Source organism: Vanessa atalanta, chromosome 9 (genome assembly GCF_905147765.1).
Source record: "Vanessa atalanta chromosome 9, ilVanAtal1.2, whole genome shotgun sequence".
Taxonomy (NCBI): domain Eukaryota; kingdom Metazoa; phylum Arthropoda; class Insecta; order Lepidoptera; family Nymphalidae; genus Vanessa; species Vanessa atalanta.
The window spans coordinates 5,321,868-5,338,545 of NC_061879.1; the positions used below are offsets into that span (position 1 = coordinate 5,321,868).

At 30.9% G+C, this 16,678-nt stretch overlaps 1 long non-coding RNA gene across 1 annotated transcript; it reads left to right on the top strand.

The window, feature by feature from the left end:
- The first annotated feature begins 2,710 nt into the window (after positions 1 to 2,710).
- Positions 2,711 to 15,800, top strand: LOC125066592. Its single transcript, XR_007119683.1, has 3 exons — positions 2,711 to 3,037; positions 3,805 to 3,812; positions 15,790 to 15,800. It is a non-coding gene; the product is annotated as an uncharacterized LOC125066592 (long non-coding RNA).
- The last annotated feature ends 878 nt before the right edge of the window (positions 15,801 to 16,678 follow it).

Genomic DNA, 16,678 nt, shown 5'->3' on the forward strand with positions numbered 1-16,678 from the left:
CCACTATACGAGAGTTACCTACATGATGTTAAGGTGGAAGAGCTTAAGAAATAAATGCTTCTATATTACTGTATCGGAACAATAAGCCCAATAGATGTTGCTGTAGGTACGGGTTCATTTACTGACTATAAAATCTTTGTAGATAGATGAGTGGCTATTTAGACCGGAAAACTTAGGAAGAAGGACTTTTAGTCAAATGAAACGTAGGATAACCCAAACAAAATCTTAAAAAATAAATAATAAAAAAATATGATATTACTCATATTTATTATTTGTGGTATAATTATAGAAACAGATATTTAAACTTTATCAAATAATTATACCTTTAATATCTTCTTGCTAAGCGCACTACTCATTTTCTTCACTACATAGTATAAAACTAAGTTGCTTCCTGCTCTTTGTCTGTCCCTGTGTATGTTTAGATCTTTAAAATTACCCAACGGATTAATAATGATTTGATTGATGCGGTTTTTTTAATAGATAAAATGATTCAAGAAGTTTTTTAGAGAAACACTGATCATTTTATGGTTTCTAATGTGATGTCGTAAATAAACACTTTTTTTGCGCTTACATTGCCAACGCTGGCCAAACACTACGTGATAGATAAAAATAATTTACTACAGTATTGTGCACCTTAAAACATCTACAAAAAAGTTTACGATGGTATATATCTATCTCTTAGGGATAACACACAATAAAAAAAAACTTATTAGGAGAAATAAATGCATATTTATGAAGCGACTTTATGCAATATAGCATTTATCCTTATCTAATTAAGTACATTGAGCATTTACTATAGTAAATAATCTATAGATTATTATCCCTCTACGGCGTGTAATTTAAATGAATATTTTCGAAGATATTACAGATTTAAAATGCAGGACATAGCGGTTTGTATAAATTAGATATTATGTAGTATAATTAGGACCAATACTTGATATGTTTTGATAGTTAAACAAAATGTGGTCAAAACGTACCTACCAAATTATTTAAGAATAAAAAATACGTAAATAATAATAATAATATATTCCAATGATAATTTGTAAAATAAATTAATTAACAATTAATTTGCAATAATCACTTCTTAGGTTAATTTAAAAAAAAAAAACCTGGCAAACTGCATTCAAGCAATGTTCATTAAAAATACGCGCATACAACAAGCACAGCACATATGATAGGAAAACACAAAATTCTTGTTGTAAATGTAATTTGTGTCAATTCTCAAAACTCTTATTGATTCTTTGTCCTACATTTAAAAATTTGAATTTTGCTAGATATGTTATATAAATATCATAGTATTAAAATTATGAATAATAAAAGAATTGGATACAATTTGCTCTGCTCACACTATTGACTATTTTATATAGTTTATTCGATAAGAGGCTATACCTTGGAAGATTTTTATTATCGTAAAATAATGACTGAGTTAATTTTAATTAAAACCGAATTACGTGTTCTTTGTGCTTCTAAGAGCATATTTCTGATGAAATTGCTATGGAGAAAGTCATTTTCATAGATATACACAAAATTAAAAGTTTTATTTATTTTTATTTTTTATTTTATTAATTATTATATATATTAACTTATCCATATATGCACATAATATATGTAGATTAATACCGTTAGTCAATACAATAGTATTGGCTTCAATGATAGCTCTGGGTTCTCTCAAGCCAGAATCATATTCCTTTGTCTTAAATATAAGTAAGAAAAAAAAACAACTTCAAAATATGGAAGTTTCCTGGGTGTCAAGCGTCAAATATATTGCTTTATTCTTAAACCCCAATAAGTACTTATTTTTATTAGAGAAGTTACAACTTCGAGATCTTCATAGTAGTTAATTTCAGTAAAATGAGCTATTAAGTATTAAGTTATAACTTATGCGAAACAAATGGAAATGCTAGTTAAATAATATATTTCGATTGATTATAGTAGTGCGCCACTGGCTCAATGGTTTCTGTTAGCAAAACCTAACACCTTAGTTTTCAGGGTCGAGGGTGCATTGACTGATTGGTGTCTAGATATTCCTATTCCTTGGGCCTCAATTTTTTATAACAAATTAAAAGAAGGAAGAAAATATTAGATTGAAACCCTAAAAACAATAAAATTGTGTCAGGTATAAAATATTATATTTACGATACATTAAAAGTATAATATGATACCTATATGTGTCGCATCGTTTGGTCTTCATGCTATCAGGGTGGCAAGGTAAGGTCCACACCCATACTCAATCAAATATTTGTGTAGATTCAAGTAGGTCAAACCTGTAGCAATCTGTATTCCTACTTATTTCGTGTTTTTTACCTACACATAAGTACAGTATACAATACTTATTAAAAAGACACATATTTGACTGAAGATTAGAAACTTGATATCAATTAATTATGCAGATTTGGCAAAATAGCGCATAAGGGCATTTTTGCTAAACGAAGTGTAATAATGTGGTACGATATGATGTTTCTTCAATTACACACTTAAGCCTCCTCCACATTTTTGCTGTTTTGGGCTATATGTATATATACATATGTAATGCTTCAGTGTATTTGCATTCATTAAAATTGTAGGAGCTTGTTACATGATAAATTCATATCGAGTGTATGTGTAAATGAGGCTGTGGGTCGGCTTTCCCGAGTGGTAGTGCGAGATCCGTCGCGCATGCGCGGGCGGCGCGGGAGGTCGCTGGCGTCGACGGTCGAAGTCGCGACTCGCGCCAGTCCAGTGCGCGTCGTCGTACTCGATCTACCTGTTTATAGTCATCTAATGTCCTGATGTGATAAATGAACGATCCCATTAAAACACATCGCGCAGCCATGATTACCAAAACTTCATTATAAACACGGTGTTTCAATAGTAGTTTAAGTGATGACTTCGAGTAAACGTGAATGAATTACACGCGGTTAAACAACCGGTTGAAATAGGGAGGCTGCGTCTGCCCCGCGCCCGGCTGTAGTGGAATGCGGCAATTTTAACTACTGCGGACCTCGGGGCCCATATAAGCACTGGGATTGATCGGCTATTTCATACAAAAATAAGGTAAGTGGATAATGAGAAACCTAAGATTTTTAAATTTTAAAATAATTCTTCGACGTCTGCGGATGTTACATCAGTATGAGAGCATGTTTTTTATTTTACAACACACCTAAATATTCTATAAATAAGATATAAATGTATTTTGGAATAAATAATAGTTGAAACGTCGACTAAGATCATGTAAATATACCGTTGAAAGTTCAACCGCTAGATAAGTACCCGTGTGAGGCTGTGTGACGAAGTTGCGCGTTAATTTTTAATTAATCAAAATAATTTGATGCGTATTATCTTTCTTTTTTATAAAAGATACGAGATGTAATATTTATAACAAGGTCAGCTTTTTTATGGTATTATTATTAACAGCCAAGTTTAACGAATGCGAATAGATTAATTTTATTGTGTTACGTACAAAATAAAACTAGAAATTATTACTAGTATTACAAAATAATATACTTTATAATATGCAATCGTGTTACTTTTATAACAAATAATTCATAAAATTCATTTCAAAATGTGCATTGTATTTTTTATTTGTAGTTCGTAATTTTCCCACGCTCATTGTATTTGAAACTGTTCTTATTATGTCACACTTCGATAGTTCGCAGGAGAGTGAAATCGATTTAAAAAATACGATGTTAGGTAATTCAATAAAAGTTCAGTTTTTTTTAAGATTTAAGGCTATAATTGCAATAGAATCGTACTATTTAACGGAGCTTGTTCCCACTTTTTTGGTATCTATTTCGCTTAAGATAGGTTTCGCCTTTTCCCTAAGAGTCCGATCCGTTTGTTTCACGTTGAAATAAGCCCGTTGTTATTTACTATAACTTAAATAATATACTTCATAAGTTTATTGAAATACATAATTATACGATTATGGTTTTCTTATGGGCGAAATTTAATTTTAATTTAAAATTATATATTAATTATTATATATTAACTTGACTCTTTTAATATTAATATTAATATCCGTACTGGTTAATTATTTAATGTCTATTTCAATTAATTGTATTTATTTTTCAGGAGTAGGTAGGTAATTTATCAAAATTATTCAGTAGAAAGTGGTACCGTAATAACTTGCTACCGGGTTGTACCACTACTAAGGGGGCTTTTTAAATATTACTTTTTTCAATTATCTGACAATCGCTTAAAAATTCTCACACACAAAATTGTTAAAATATTTTAGTTACAGCGTAGCTTGACTTATAGCTCTGTTAATTTTTTCTTCACCTAATTAATAGTTTGTCTAATGAATTGGACTTAGAGCCAAATAATATAATATCTAATTTAAAAAAAAACACCCGATTACTCTTATGCATTTAAATCGGCAAATGCATACGAAATACGCACATTAGGTTATCATTAAATGATTGTTACATGTGATCGTTGTGTAAAAAATGTGAGATGGGACCAAATATAATAATTTTATGAGTACAACGAAAACATTACATCTGTGCATGGGTTACTTTTTAAATCTGTAAATTCAGAATGGATTAATTTAAGTCCCTTCCGTCTTTAAGTTGATTATGAAAAGACTTATTCACGGATCTCAATTCGGTGATTACGGGAAGTCAGCTTGAAGAAATAATTTAAAAATGCATTATCGATTTCGAATATTGCATTGTATTAATAGACTTATGCAGTTGATATAATTAAAAATGTCTTTCCAAGTGATAATTGCTTATGCACGTCCACAATTGTTGTATATTAAAATATCTTCTGCGCTTACGGTTAGTTTTCCGCAGCTAAAATTCGGTTAAATTCATATGATAAAAATATTCTAGCAATAACTAAGTTAGTTTTTCATTTCAAATATTGATGACGATCGTTTATCACGCTTGTTACTACCTACAAGATTTGCCTAAATAGCTTATGTCACCTGCATCTGATATTAATATCAAGTAGGTAACTGTGCGAATAGAGGGCGTTTTTCAGAGAAATATATAGATTTTAATGAAGATAAACTTCAAAAGGAAAACCTTATCTATAATCAAAGCGTAAGGGCCGTTTTCGTATATAATATACTAACGATTATCTAATATATTAATAATTACCCCTTTAATATTATAAGATATGCAATTAAACTTGCGACTGTTATAGAATTCTATTGATTTTTGGTACCATCAAAATCATGATGGAGGTAGAAGGTGGCAATAGAGAATCCTTAATGACGAACAGAACTCAAGATTAGATTTCTTAGACTCGTCTTAGTGATACTTATTATGGTAACACATTATTGTGATTATAAAGGTAATTACGGTACAAACTACTCAATGTTATACATGATTGTCCATGGGCAATTGAATGTAATCTTAGATATAAGACCAAGGTGTACTAAGTAATCACTATGATTTCCTCTCGATCGATTCCGGCCACGGTGGCCACGGAAGAGAGATTAGTAAACTCCGCGATTCATTATAGTTAAAAAATGTGTGCACAAAAACAGGTGCATTCTTTATCGCCTTACTATCATAATGCAATGCGACGGCAAATTCGACGCGATCGGAAAAAGTTCAAGAGCGTCACCACCATCTCTACGTGCTTTCTGAGGCACGGGAATATAAACACTACCAATTCTAGACTCCAGGCGATGATATTCTCTGCAGTCAAACCAAATAACGTTGTCAATGGCCGAAACCGGGGCTAGGATCCAGGGATCTGTGGCCTTAGCTAGCCACTAGACAAGGCAGGCTGACAATAATTCAAGTATGAAGTAGATTAATCTATTGAAAATAAATGACATATTTTTTGTAGATAATAAATTAAACTATTTAAATATTATATTTTCTGATAAAATTTTTGATTAACGACTAATATTAAATAGCCCGAGCAATGATAGCCCAGTGGTTAGACCACGTGAATACGTAACCTTTACGAATTAAATCTGGGATTAAATTAAATGATCTTCATTCACATCTGCTTCTTTGTCTTAATAATTCAACTCATGATAGAATTTCATTAGAGCATCGTGGCGGAATAAACGACAAACTGGACGAGGGCAAGTCCGCAAGAGAGGACGCCTTAGCCCAGCCGTGGGTCATTACAGGCTGTAACTTTACTAATTTAGCCATTAATGTTTCGATTTAAAACTGAATAGAAGCCTCTTAAGAATTAGGTAATTAAAGTTTAATCTGTATTACATTAAGAACTCATTATTTCAATTGTTCATTTCCTGTTATACTTTAACCGAGTTATATCCGCGACTATGATCATTTAGAATTTGTCTATTACCTTGGAAACCATTTATTTACAAATAAAAAATAACCCATTTTGTTAGCTTACAGTCCAAGATAGCAACATACCGACTTTAATTAAAATTAATTTAGATAAATAGTTTTCGCGTGTGCGTTTGTACGTACAAAGATAGTCACGAACACATCTAGATGAATATTATAAATATATTATAGAGAATTGTGTTAAACTGTTCGTTCTTACAGGTAATATAATAGCCATTACAATTTTTAACGACTTTTCTTAAAAATGTAGTTTAGAGATGATTTCTTAAAAAAATGTCTTTTGAATATTAGATCAATAATGAGAGAAAACACTTTTATCTAAACATTTGCTTAAACATTTTTACTTATAAACACACCACGAATAGCAAGCCAGAGAGCAGCATAATCATTGTTACCATACTTTTATTATATATACTTACTGTTGCTTCATATTAAACCCTGCCCAAATAATCCCTGGATGTTCCCGTAATGCGGACGAATCGCAAAAACGAGCTGAAGAAAGATCGAACAAATTACTTTTCTTTGTTTACGTATGTAAGTATGTAACACACTGTATATGCATGTCGGAGGACTTACATCGTGAGTATACATCGCGAGCGCTTGAGCGTGGAGCAATTCCCATTATTACTGCACTATACGGTGCTTTAGTTGTTTGGAATAAAATTGTATAGCGCATTTGAGTGGCTTTAGGTACATTACTGTTGTCAAGAACTTTGTTATACCTGTTCTGACCTCCCTTTGAAAATTAAAATTACTTTTCTTGTGCTTTGTACTGACACTTAATTTGGACAATATGAATTAAAGAGTGACGAAATTTATATTTCATAGGAAATATAAAATGAACTACCGATAAACAGTTCCTAGTTTTTAATTAATTATGTTGATAATTAATTTAAAACTATGAACTTTAAATACAAAAATTGTAAACAGTAAATATATTGTAAGGTTATATCTGCCAGTGAAAAAACGTACTTTATTTTTTACTAATATACACTAGAAATAAGTAACATGATGACGTCGAAACTAGTTTAACGTTTTTTATTTGTTGATCACGAATAGAATTTCGGTTTCATAACAGGAACTCTTAAGCGGTTTACTTTACAAAGTACCCGGCTTTTGAATACGTTAACGGTAATTCAATTCAAAGAGTCGAATTTTCATTAATATGGATATTTTCACCTGGACTATAGGATTTGTATTAACAAAAAACTTACAAATTTACTTTATAGTGTAGTTTCTTTATGATCATCTATATCCATAAAAGGGTAATACTAAATATGACATTATTGTCTATTTTGCAGATTCGAATAAAAATCAATAGATAATACATTTTTTATTATTCGTCCATGCAGGTAATATAACTTATGCTGTAAAATAGAATTCTTATTAAATTATTCTTCTAGAAGTATCCTACTATTGTTTAATCAGAAATCTAGTATTTTAGAATCAAATACTGAACATTGTTATAGTGACATGAATACAAAGAGCAAACTAAAACATTTTGAAACGTAGGAAAGTCAAGTAAAATGAGAAACTCGTTACGTTACGCTATTGCAGTTTTTGTTTAAAAGTTCTCACGTTTTAACGTGTAATAATGATTCATTTGTATGTGCGGTAGCTGGAATACATTAACCCTTAAATTATAAAATGCTTATCTTTTAATGTCTGTACATTATCTTACATATTTATGTATATGAACCTTTATCATTTCACTTAACTAATATCAAAGCATTTCAAAAACATAATTGTTTTACCCCTACCTTTGCCGGAGAGGAAGGCATAACTTATTTTAATTATATTGTTGCCAATTCAAATAAATAATTAAAAAACGTTGTCTCCAAATTTATAATTTGGTTAATATCAATGAGCAAGTGTAACCAATTAATATTATGATATAGTTTTTTGTCACGGACTTTCACATTAAATCACAATAAAAAACATTCATCAGGAAACTTATTTGTAATGCATAAAGAAAGTAAAAATGTTTACGTGTATAAAAAAATCATAGCGTCACATCTTTGCAAGCTATCTGAAGGCTGCTCACAAACTCATTTGTGTAAAAGATGGCAGGGATGTAGGGTGTAGACGTTGCGTGGAACAAGAGGTGCCATTTGTAGGCGTCAAGTGTTTTCAGAAGAGTGCCGGTGCGGCATCACTAATGAGCAGGGAATCGGTGAAAGCAGGGAATCTGCTTAAACCACACGCTGCAAACTTTGTTTATATCATACTTTCCTACGCATTGTGATTCGACTCGCAAAAAGTGCGCTAAATCACACGAGAAATCTTCCGCAATACTTTTGTATTGTCTGTTCGTTTGCAAACGTTTGATTTGTAAAAATATACACGTATATATATGTTATTCACAAAACTTTTTGTTTTATAAATTAGTTAAGCAGTATTATATTTTATATTTGAAATCTCTACGTTTTACGGCACGCCCTTAGGTCTTGTTACGAAATTAGAAATATTAATATTTCTTGAAGTAAATAAAGAACTAGCGTACGTAGTATTCAGGGATAATTCTTTAAAAGTTATATTTTGTTAAATTTAAATTATTTCGTACATGCAAAAAGCAGTACGACCAAATCTAGAAGTTATAATTATAGGTTAATTGTACTGCGATGGTTCTCGTAAATATTTTGAAATAAAAAAATCATTTTGATAATAAAAACAAGATTTATAATAAAAATGATTGTTTGTGTGTTTGTCCTCTTTGCGTTTGTCAACTATTGATCCGACTGTTATGTAACTTTGGTGAGTGGTTCTGCGTACGCCTGGGAAGTTTTCGGGTCCAATAAAAAACAAGATTTTTTTTCTTGGATATGTTTGATCTTAGATATAATAGTAAAACTATTATTATTATGTATACCCTTATGAAACCGATGGAGGGATGGTCTAGTCGTATAAAAGACCAAATGATATATAAACAATAAATCAAATACATCGTATCATAATTTAAAAACAAATCTTAATGTTATGTAATAAGCGTATTGTATTTGAATTTGTATTTGTAGTTGAATTCGTTACATCATTGCAGTTGACGCCTGACGGATGTTAAATGTTCGCGGCGATGAGAACTGGGCAAGCCGGTTCGACACCGGGCCGAGCATCGATGTGTGTGTCTTCCCAAATATGATAAACGAGTATGACGAGTGCTATCCGTAATTGTGGCCTTAACATTTTCAAGGATATATTTATTTTTTTACATGTTGAAAGGTAACAAATTATCACGAAAATAACAACAAGATATTTCGTTTTGCTCTTTTGTATTTACCATTTGTTTGTTGTAACTTGTAAAAAAACGACAAACTAGTCAAACAAACAATTATTGGTAAAATCTATCGTACCGGTTAAATCAAAAATAACTTTCGCTTGACCAAAACAAATTTGTGCTTGACAACAATTAAAATTTGGTACATAACAATGTTATCCTGTAACCTCATAAGTCTGCTATGGTTTCAGATTTCCCCCAGCTATGTTCCAGTAAAAAAACAATTTATTATAAAAAATACCTTTTCCAATTTGGCGGTTATTTTAAACAGACCGCCAAACAGCAGTACTCAATATTGTTGTTTTCCGGTTTGAAGGGTGACTGAGCCAGTGATTTATATGCACAAGGGACATAACATCTTAGTTCCCAAGGTTGGTGGCGCATTGGTGATGCAAGGAATGGTTAATAATTCTTACAGCGCCATTGTCTATGAGCGGTGGTGACTACTTACCACCAGGTGGCCTATTTGCTCGTCTATCTACCGATGTCAAATAAAAAATATAACCAAAATATTTACTATGCCCATTAGATCAAATTGTCACAAGCACCGAAATTGTGTACAAAATTTCAGCTCAATCGGTGGAGTGGAAATGGTTTAAAATTCAGTTGCGATATTTGACCTACAAACACTACAGGTACAGTTAAATAAAAGCTTGTAAATACACACTGTATATAAAATACAATTGTCGAATAAATCCGGAGCATAAAATATTATTTCATATAAAATTTTTTTTCAAAGGTAGAAGTAAAAGTACTAGTACATACATTTGTTCATACTAATTAAAATCATTCTTAATACTTGAAACAAGGTTCTTAGTAGCTTTTAATATAATTTATATTATATTATAAATGATATATACCGTTATGTAATTTTCTATTTACATATGTATAAATTAAGAAAAGTAGTTGTGTTTTGGCTGTTCTTGATAAATACATATACTTCTTACGCCGTCAATGCGTATAGAATCATTGAAAAATGTTGGTACAGTCTGTCTAAGAATTTAAACTCGAACATAGCAATACAAATAATATCAAAAACTTGCGGTGGGTGGTACCAGTCCAAACTGGCACCAAACACTACATTTTGTATTTGCTTTGTTCATTTCAAGTCAGCGGTGAATGAATGAATCGCTTTCCACTTAACGTTCGAGAAACAATATTCATTTTCTATTTATGGTATTTTTCATTACAGGCAATTTTCATACAACATGACATAATAAAAAAATGTAACGACGAAATTTGAACACAAATACCCTGATTACGTACTACCTGTAAATGTTGTGCATTCCTATAAATGACATATTCATACCGATCTATATTTTACAGCTTGTACACATAGTCATTACTTATGAATTCGGCGTCGGTGTGCCTTATAATAAATAATAAATAAATAAATACACGAGTTCCAAGAAATGTTCACAAACAAAATGTACACATATTATTCCTTTCAAAGGAATAATTAAAATAAAGATTTACTTAACAAAATTGTTATATACCACAAAATTATTAAATTTACTTACTGATATCTCGATTAATATTATAATGATGTAAATACATTTACCTTTAGTAAGATGGTATGGTGCTATCGGTATTTACCGTTGACCATCTAATTTAGACGTTACCTACAGTAAATACCTACGCGTGATCGAATACTCCCAATATTTACTTAGTTCACTCGAGTCCTGACTCCTGCGGCATGTCCGAGCTGTGACGTAACAAACAGAAGTAATCTCTTGAGAATGCTTCTTGAGCAGAACACGAACATTTCAATTACAATGCGGTTTCAGTTCATTATTGTAAATAATAATGTTGTAAGATTGTTGACTTGTTATAATTATATTACCTTATGAATATTATAATGAAATATGTATATTATGTTATTTTGTGTTGTTACTGTAAGTAAATACAAAACTATCTACTTGATTAATATAAAACTCAAATTTCACATTTCAGGACGGATATAGGCTATTTCCGTCCTGAAATGTGAAAGTTCAAAAGTTATCATAATGTATATTATTGAAATACTACTGTCAACGCAGTCAGGAGAAGATTGAAGGTCCGGGCGCTTTCCGAGTGAACGATGCCTAATCTATATCATATACCTACGTGCAATCTTGTTACTCTACATTTTTAATCTAATAAATCTAAAACATTTATAATCTTAATGTATACATCTATCAATCTTTAATAGATAAGTAAATAGGTATAGGTAGTAGGCTCTGTTTAGTGCCTGAGGCTCGTCAGGTGGGTAGCACTTGTCCTATCGCAACATAAATTAAATACTGTATAGTGTGTTTCAGTTTGAAGGCTAAGTGACCCAGTACAAGCACAATTTTATGGTGTGTCTATAGTAAATTAAAAATTAAACGGTAATATCAGTTTTTATCAAAATACAGACTTTAATAAGAGAATAGTTTCAAGCGTTTCTTAATAAAAAATGCTGTTTTATTTAAAATTAGAAGCAGTAGTTATAACCTAGTAGAAGGTGTACATAGCATTTGCCCGCGATAGTTTAACGGCGTACAAGCGCCTAGAAAGTCACAATCCTGACCTAATTTTAACACTTGGAGAAAAAACTGATATACAAGTTACATCCTATTTTCAGATTTTTTGATTGGTTAGTATTTTTTTTTAAATGTTATTGTATTTTTTTTTTAAATAACTTTTTTACGAGGCTACAACTGAAAACGAATAACTTATTACTTTATTTTTTCGCAAAAGTATAGAAAATATAGATAATCCTACTTACCCATATAATTTTCCACCGCCAAGCAGAAATACTTAGTTTTGTTGTGTTCCGCTTTAAAGGTTGAGTGAACCAGTGTAACAGGCACAACGGACGTAACATCTCAGTTCCCAATATTTCATATTGGACATTCGTCATTTCGTATTGTGCAGGGGTGACCACTTACCATCAAGTGGCCCATTATAACGCCTAGACACGGTAGACACTACATAAAATAAAATATAATGTTTTTTTTTTCTTTCAAAATTGGGCTTATACCGCTAAGTGGTAGAAAAGAACACATGCAATAGTTTAAATTCGGTCACATTTATAATACACCGGGTATTGAAGCTGCATGGTGGAATAAGGGCAATTTTTTTTTACTAGGGGTACTATATTTACATTTTGTACTTGTATCGGCAATATCGCTATGAATTAATGTTAAGTAATTAGTATTATTTTGCTAAATAGATTCAAAGATATCAAATCTTAAGCTTAATTTTTTTATCAAAAAAAGTAAGATAAGTAAGTACTGAGTAAGATTCCATCAGTCTCGCTGTTGAATTTAATTTGTGATTGTGTGCGATCGTAACGTCAACTCACTTTAGTCACACTGTCACAGCTACAGTAAATTAATAAAAGTAGTAAAATGCGATTTCTTATTTCTAATCCATCGGAATCGCGGAGCGATCGGCGATGGCTTAAACATTCTTTTTTTTTTAAGACGGACATCTGCTACGTCTGTAATACTTGGATATTTCAAATTATATTATTTAATTATAGTTATGTTTTAGTGCTGGTACAAAAGGCGATACAATTTTTATTCTATGCAAATATAAAACTATATAATTTATCAACGAAATGTACAAATTGATATCAATAATAATATTTGTTGCAGTAAAGTGTTAAACCATAGAAGCATAATTAATTATTTTAACTACTGTACATTGTTTAATAGTACTGTATTGAGCGTGCAAAGAAGCCCACCAATATGTCACCAATGAACATTGACATGGAGCCGAATTTTTTTTTACCATTCCTTATATCGCCAGTGGGCCACTAACCATAGGAACTAATTAACACGTTATATGTCTTATGCCTGTAGCTACACTGGCTTACTCACCCTCAACCAGAACGCACAATTATAAGTATTGTTGCTTGGCGATATATGAGTGGGTGGTACGTACCCAGACTTGCATAAAGCCCTATCACCAAGTTGGTTTCAACTTACAAAGGACAACCTAGAAAACCTGGTAAATAAATGTTTGACTTACAGAGGTTAAGATTCTACCTAGTTCTAATGTACAGTGGTTAAATAAATAATAAATCCATAATAATTGGAAAACCTTTCTTATAATCGATACTTCTACTGCTTTTCCGACGTATCGAGGTTATACTTAAGTGTATTATTTACGTATTATTTTATCCGAGACCGAGTTACTTACATTTGTTAAAGTTTATTTACGTTTAGTTTTCTAATAACTTTCATCCGACAAACATTTCCATGAAGTTGTAGCGTATTATATATGTACCTACGTTTATTAACTCTGAGTATGTAGGTACTTAAATGTTGATGAACTTATGTTATTATATTTCTTCCAGTATTAAACAACTTTACTATCAGTATTATGAGAATAATGCTATAGATGAAGCTATAAATATTTATTTTTTAATTAAAAAAATCCAAGTCGGCACACCCGATAAATAATTCTTTAATATTTTTTTATTAATATATCGTTTTAATTTTAGTACAGAAAATGTTTGTACGCATTCGCTAGCGTTTATATTTCTTATATGTCGCAAGCTTATTGATACAGCCGTCGTATTATATTTTAATTTGTGACATTAAAACTTCAAGGAATTTTGTTAATTCAACAATTTTTTACACAGTTTTACTAAATATAAATCTAATCACTCACGAAGGCGCGCCCCTCCACGCTAAGTAATCAGCGTGCATTAGTATGAGTAACGCATGTGCTTACAAGATGTCTAGTGTGCGTGAGATGACTAATATTAGTATAAAGACAGCAAATAAATACAAACTAGATTAAATTTGCTAATGTACGGCCATAATTTAACGTAACGGGGCGTGCCTACGTGAGTGAACAGATCTATAGGCCGTTTTTAATGAATAATAGTATTTTGGACGTATGACAGTCAGACCTTTTTTTTAATTATCTTAGTTGTGCCAACGTTCACAGCTTATTTCGCCATAACACGCACCTGATACTCAAATGTGTAAAAGTTATTTTATTCTAGAATTGATATTAGTTTATAACTTATAATAGGATTATTTATAATGTCACTTTATATATCCGTAAAGTGATATTAAAATCAAACATATTGTATATAATTGAGGCAATTGACGCAAATTGCATTCGACCAATCGTAATATGGCTACAGATATTATAATACGTTACTTTAATTTAACAATAATGTATCGAAATAAGGTTACATTAAGCTTAGTTTTATAATTGTGCCTTATATAAACGTAATTTAACACCAATTACCTGCTTACTTGTGCCACATAGTGTCAAATTACGTCACGCACAGATCAAGTTCATGTCTTAATGCAGTCATTTGTGTCGTCAGCTTGAATATCATGACCATGTTACCGTAGTGTGCGTCCTTGGTAACTAACTGCTGTTAAATACACGTGAGATTTAAATGTTATATGAAGATATGCTTCATTAACTTTTAGATATAGCTTATTATATTTAGAACTACATCTTATATTAATAATAATTATTATTTCTAAATATTCTTATTAATTATAAAATAATTGCGGCAGTGTTTAGCTGTTTGTTACGTTTTCACTAAATATTCAACTAGTCATTACGAAAATTATTTAGGCGTTATTCGGGGTACAGAAAAGGACATATATAATAATCCGCACGAACGGATGACGCCGCGGGCGGAGCCTAGTGGTTTATAAATGAGAGAAAGCCCTATAGATGCTTATTTAAAAAATATTTTTGATTACCTATTACGATTATCCTAAAGTGCTAAACGCTCGCCTAAATTCAACCGTCTTACGAAAATGTTAACCGTTAAGATACAACTCTACGTAGTTGTATTTCGTTATAGTATTTGACTAAGCCAGTGTAAAATTACAATGCGCAATGGGCATAACCATGACCCAGTGATTTATTGACAGCTATATAAAGAACACAGACTAATAAACTTATATAAAGAATACGCAATTATTAATACAAATAGCGATATTATTTGATACTGACTTATTGTTTTAATTATACGTAGGTTTATTTGTATTGTACCATGACAACCATTTAATTGGTGATAATAAAGCGAAATATATTAATTAGCGTGAACAAAATGCGGGTAAGAAATGGTTATATTGAAATAATAGTATTGTCTATCTTTAATTAACAATATACATTTATAAAAAGTGATTCATCTCTTTGAAGTATCTAGTGACCGCAGGGCTGACAGTTTTTACTCTCAAAGAGTCATCCTCGCTATTAACAATCAGTAAAGAAAACCTACCAGCATTCTAGGTTCTTTGTGAGAGATTGGAAGAAAGTTATATCTATATTCCGTTCGTATTTAGGTACTTATGACTATTATATTTTTTATAATATTTTTAAGAATAATCTTATATATTGTCAAATTCTAAATTCATAATAAGTATATATATATTTCATATTAATACCAAATTTATATTCCGAGCAATGTATCAAATGCTTTTATCTAGAACGCAACAATACACCTAATGGTAGAATTAGTTATTACTCGAAAGAGGACGAGGTTAGAAAGCTTTTTTTTGTTTGATTGCACGCAACAACGAAGTTACATCACATACTTACGCTTACTTATGTGTTATACAGTTGATTATTATATAAATTACAAATGATTATTATTTATCGCTTAAAAATTTTAACAAGTTGTAATATTCAGTACGATGATTTATATAGGACTTTTTAGTCTTTGTTTATTGTATTGTGTTGTTTATTAGGAACTTTAAAATATATATAGCTACTAGGCGTAATAATAAATGAAATACAAAAAACGTTTAAACGAAATTTTAAATTAAGATCTCACTATTATGCATAGTAAACAAATTGCTATAAAATATGACTCATGTTTAAAGTAATTGTATTTGTTAAAAAATGTTCAATGTAAAAGCTAGCTAAGAGTGTGAATACCGTGTGAAATGCAAAGATAAGATTTTATATAAACTGGCTACCCTTGGTTTAATACTATTAAAATAAGAAAAGCCACGGCAACACTGAAGTGTTAGCAATAGTAATTATAATAATCTCGTACAATTCTCACGTTTAAATATGTCTTAGTTAAAAAAAAGTGAAATACGAAGTTATTCCACGATATACTTTTCAAAATAAAACGCGGCGTGCATTTGTTTCGAAAGAAAGTACCTCGACATCGCTAGTTAGAATA